This window comes from Spodoptera frugiperda, chromosome 27 (assembly GCF_023101765.2).
Source record: "Spodoptera frugiperda isolate SF20-4 chromosome 27, AGI-APGP_CSIRO_Sfru_2.0, whole genome shotgun sequence".
NCBI classification, from domain to species: domain Eukaryota; kingdom Metazoa; phylum Arthropoda; class Insecta; order Lepidoptera; family Noctuidae; genus Spodoptera; species Spodoptera frugiperda.
The window spans coordinates 10,561,533-10,567,532 of NC_064238.1; positions in this window are offsets into that span (position 1 = coordinate 10,561,533).

Consider the following 6,000-nt stretch of genomic DNA (forward strand, 5'->3'; position numbering starts at 1 on the left):
GATGAACAAAGGAGTAATGGATTTAAACAGAAATAGTTTAATAAATAAGTAAAAAAACAATAATACAAATCTTTCAATAGCTTTAAGTTAAAAATGCTCTAAATAAAATAGGTATTATTTTAAACTTTAACTCTGCTGTCACTCGCAGCCTTTTACTAAAAATATACATGTTTCCGAAATACATATATAACTTCTGTGACCAAAATTGATCTGAACAGCAACCTCATGTTTGTCAACTGATGAATAGAAGATCTTGAGCTAAAAAAAGAAAAACAAAACACGTGAAGTTTTATTAATGTTTAAGAATTTTAAACCTAATTATGTTTTAAGTAAACATTATTTTGTTTGTCCAAACATTTTTAAACTTATACTTAGGTTTACAAATCTAAGCAGATTTAGATACTTTCTTAGCGATCACCTTAAAATATTAAACAGTATCGATAGTACTGCAGTAAGTTTTAATCCGAACACCGCCGGTGATCGTACTCTAAGCCCTTTTAAATTGAAGGTACAGACACCAGCATGTCAACCTTCTCCTATCAGACAAATCCCTTCATTCGATTTTCAACTTTATCTTTATGTTATAAGGTCGAAAATTCAATGAAAAATGTTGACAGGGTTGAGTAGCTTGATCTGACTCTCGTCTGTACATCGGACGCGTCCATGAAATGGATTTGTTGAGATTTCAATAGAAACAATTCAGGGAATGTCTGGCCCAACGTTTTTGTAAGGAATGTCAATGAAGACCCTCTAATATTGTTGACGGAGTAATTTAATTATGAATGGAAAATTTGTTTGTTTGTTGCTGAATTTATGTGGTGTTTTCGCATAGTTCTGTTTGAGATTGAATTCGGAATATTTTGGATTTTAAAGGGTATTGAACTTTTGTGCGTCACGTGGAAAGATTGTTATTCAAAATGGATAAATAGAAATTATTTTGAACTAGCTGTCCTGGCAAACTTCGTATTGCTTCAAACATGTTGTTATTACACTTTAAACATTCCATGGACTTCCAGAAATAATTCAAAAGCAAAATTAACTAAATCGGTCCAGTAGTTCTCGAGCTTTAGCAAGACTAGAAGGACAGCAGTTGATTTTCTTATATACAGATAGATAAAGTAGAGTTGTTACGAAAAAAACTACTTTTACATAAAAATGTAATGATGAATACACCTACATTTATAAACATACTACTGTAACATACCACTAGCGACTCGGGCGCGGTTTCACGGTCAGCTCTACTCGGCTCCTATTGATTGTAGCGTGATGTTTATACCCCAAAACCTTCCTCTATAAATAAACTATGTAACACAAAAACTACTTTTCAAATAGAACTAGTACGGTACTTTCAGAGATTTGCGCGTTCAAACAAACTTTACCTGTATTATAATAGTGTAAGAAAATTTTCCTGTTCCATAAACCAGTTCAATAACGATTCCCTGAAGGCTCACGGCAAAAAATATTAAAATTATAAAACACACGTGCAGACATATTATACTAACATTTATAAATATTAAACAGCTAAATATTTTGAAAGAATACCGTACGTTCACACGACAAGGTAGCCTGCTGCGCTTTCGAGTCTACACTCCCGTTTCTACTAAAATAACTCAGCGCCACAGAGTATGAGAAAACCACAGGATAAACTATACATACTGCAATTTTTCTCAAAATGCTGTCGCTGTCTCCTTACTCTGTGTAAAATAATATGGGTGTGGTTATCTGTAATGTACGAGGACCAAGCAGTCCTGCCTCCGGTATTACATTTACATAATGTACTTAGCGCGAAGAGCCGCATACAAAGGCTCTCCACAGAAAGTGATGAGATGAGTGCGCGTCAAAGAAAAATGAATTCTTTCACATACGATTTTAAACATACATTTCTTTGTTAGAAAAATATTTTGCTTGTATTAAATTATTACACGGTATTTTACTCCGGGGAGTGTGTGGAGTTTTCGTTTGCAGTTCTAAACTTATACTGTTTTCTAAGTGTCTAATAGAATAGAAACTACGTAGTGTGTTTGCAAGATGACTGTCCACTCTATAAATTTGAGTAAACTTTAGTTAAACTAAATTCTGTTTAAAGTTTGCAATGTGAAGTTACTGTTCTGTTTAGTATCAGGATACTGAAAATAAGTTTTAGTGCCATGTTTATGAATGTTCATTTTCAATGGTGGTCTTCATAATATGAATATTAATAATTAAATCAGATTTTAGTAAAGGACGCACAGCTTTAATTTTCAGACCAGCAGAAGAGAAGGGAAATGGATTAATGTACAGACAATACATATTCAAACTTAGAGTAATCGTAGACTATAGTAAAAATTAAAAAAAAAAACAATAATAATTCAATTCTCGTTGACACAACAGGTTAGTTTCTAATTTTGCCGTCTGGTGGCAGTAGTATATAGGCGGAGTACAATTGAAATAACGATTTCGAAATCAATGAACTACAATAATGACGTTGCAAAATACGTTATCAGCGTATTTTGTCTTAGCATTCCTTATCCAAAACTCAAGGCCCAGCCCTAATTCTGACTAAGTTCAACTACTTTTTTAACATCTATCAACATATCCAAAAGCATAATTTTCAAAACAAAATCAAATTCTAAATCACACTCTATAAACAAAACACTGCATCGCACAAAGCGTTTACAAACAACTGTTCCACAACTACAAACCAGTACAAAATTACTGCAGTGTTAATATCGCGTTTCCCAGTTTTCAAATGCATTTTTCCGCTGGGTCTCATTAATCCTACATTCCTTAAATAAGGCGTTAAATCTCCATTTGTCCGTACCGCCCCGTAGTGCTGGGCTCGCCTTTCGGTACACAGCTCCAACCTCCGACTGTGAACCAAATTGAATAACGCTTGAGGAAGCGTCGGTATCATCTTTATGGGTGCTGGCTGTCTTTACACCGGGTAAGAATGGTGAATGCATTCTTTGGATAGAAGTTTTTGTTTGTGTGTTGAAGAAAGTATTTTTATCTGGACTTGAAGAGTTTGATCTATACAGTCAGTTAATCAATATTCCTAACCCCTAAAAGATCGGCAAAGTACTCGTAACGCCTCTGGTGTTTTGAATGGCCATAGGCGCTGAATTGCTTACTATCAGGTGATCTGATCTGCTTGTAGCTCGTTTAACGGTTTATATCGATTTATGAAATTAACTAAAAAGTCAACATTACTCAAGAGATTACTCTGAGAACAAATGCTACACAAATATTAAGGCAAGCAGTAAGTAGGTTTCACTGAATTAAAAAAATAACATTATAGTTTTTATAATTTCGACCTTTTTCATAAAATACTAAAAGGGCCATATTACGTTGCACCTTCCAAAATTTAAAGAAAGGCAATTCTTCTTTGAACAAAATACACAGAGTTACTCCATAGCAAACGTTCGTTTCGGTGTAAAGGAAACTATTATGCAAGACTGGCACCGGATTGGACTGGCTTAAGTTTCATTGTACAGTTGAGCTTGTTTTAGACTGACGGTAAATCTTCAGCGATTTTACGGTTACTATGAAGCTAGATCGTACTTGTATCATAATAAAGCAGACGAATTTACATATTACAGTCTTTATTGTTTGAAAATTTAGATTTTCATAACCCCTTTGCTTTTGAATTTTTGTAGTTGCTATACAAATTTTATTTTTTCCGATGTCTTCTTGCTTTACAAATCACTACTGCCCGCGATTTATCCTCGCAGAGGTAGGTAGAGGTCGCACATTACGACACATAATGCCGTTTATCAATTGTACGCCTACTTTTCACCATTTTTGTTATAAGCCTTTATAAATTATTATTGTAATTTAATGAAATTACTCTTTAACATAAAATTACTCAATTGTTGTTCCATGTCTAGGTGTATGTGAAATTATATGTTTGTAAACGCACCCACAACTCAGGAGAAAATCCCAATTAATGGCAACGTTCCTTTAAAAGAAATATCCATACATCAGTTTATACAGTGCTAAATACAAATGGTGTCTCCTCTATTCTGAATTCGAAGATGCTACCGTATGTCCATGCAATTTAAATGTGCTCGGAGTCTCGAAATAATTGAATTGCTAACGGATGGCATTGGTACTATATGTGACTATATACAAGTATATGTATGCAATTAAGAAGAAATGTGTTAATAAGGAATACTTTATAAGATTTATAATTGTTTATTTTATAAGGTAAGAATATAAACTAAGCCCAACAAAACCGTAGCAATGGTTTGACTGTGGGTCGATAAGTCTCTAGATAAATATATTTAAGTACAAATCATAAGGTATAAATCATTTATTGTTTACTACCAAAATTGCTCTTTTTAAGGGGTAAAAATCCATTAATTTATGCAGACAAGCAGATAAACAAGTTTACAACCAAATTCCATGTATAATTAACCAACTGACTTGTAAACATAATGCCTACTCGAATCGGAATGATCACCCATTGTGATAACATCCCATACTCAGTAAGGTATGCAACAGTAAACTCGAGATATGAATCGATTTCCCGCTCGGAATCCGGTCAAGTGTTAACGTATATTACACGTCGCTGTAATTGGCTCGCGGTAATGAAGTTGTAGCGACACGGAGCGTAGTGATGGGAGGAATCGACTAACTGAATCGAATACAGACGAATGACTTTTAGATTCTCGTAAATTTAAGTTGTTATTTAAAAAAAATGTTAAGTGTAGATAGAAGTTTTGGTTCTGTTGTTCGATGTTTAGTTTGGTTGTTTATATAAATAATGTTTGAAGTTGCATTTTAGTTTGTTAGATTGTTATTTTAACTAGATACTCAAAATACTTCAACGTGTGTAGTAAACACTAAAAAGCTATTGCACATAAAACATCAAAGCGAAACCAAATCACCATGTGTTTGTTTTCAATACATCATCCGCACACGCATAATAATTTACCCAATAACCGTAAATCGCTACCAGAACTAAATTATGTTTAAAATGCTTTAAACCCATTCGGAGCTTAAATACGTCCATAAATCCGCACCAAACCGTTACAATCTCATTAAATCGACTAACTATCAATGCAGTCGATTACGAGAACTCGATTAATCGACTATTCGGGCAGCACTAAAAATTATAGGCGGAATTAACTCTACAGAACCAGGTGTTCTTGTCACTTCTCTACTTCAGTTTTCATTTTAATACAGGCTGTTTCAACTTTGTAACTTTGTATAAGTTAATGATATGCAATATGTAGAACTGACTGTTAACTAAGTTTAGTTTTGATTGTTACAATGTTTGCTAGAATTATTCATATTTTAAATAACTACATTAGAAAGACGCCACGACATTTAGATGGTAACTTAAACTAGTGATGTGAATCATATTTGAATTTCGCTAAAGTTTCTAAATTCAAAAGATGGTTTTAAGGAGTTGCTAACTTTTGATATAACTTACTCTCGGTATCTGTAAGATTGGTATATGTGACTTTAATGTGTACAATTTCATTACTGGTACTGTAAGAAGGCAACCACACTCGTTTCTAAAAGAAACATCAGTTTGAAGCCTCTGTTTTAAACCAGTACTCTGTAGTCTCTACACTCGAATTCAGATTTATGTTTAGCCTACACTAACAGACTCACACACCTAAGCAAGATATTCAGGCAGGTTCTACATGATATTCTAAAGGTCTCGGTCATCCCGCATGAGAGATTAACCACGAATACAGTGCGATAACAGCACAACAGTGGTGATAAATCCGTTCTTAGTTCCGCTCCGCTCCCCGCTCGCTCCGCTCCGCTTGCGCGCGGTACAAGCTGTTAATTTCCGCTAGCTTGTATCGGCTGAGCGTAGCGTCGGCGGTATTATTACGCCTTCCCAGCAGTTTGCGACCTGTTACATAACATTTATTAGGTTGTGGCTTTATTGAGTGGAGGAGCGTGTTATGAAATTAATCATCATTATTATTTAATTACATAATTTTAAAGTATGATTTTATTGTAACTTTCGTGAGACATACTAAATTAATTATTATGTTATTA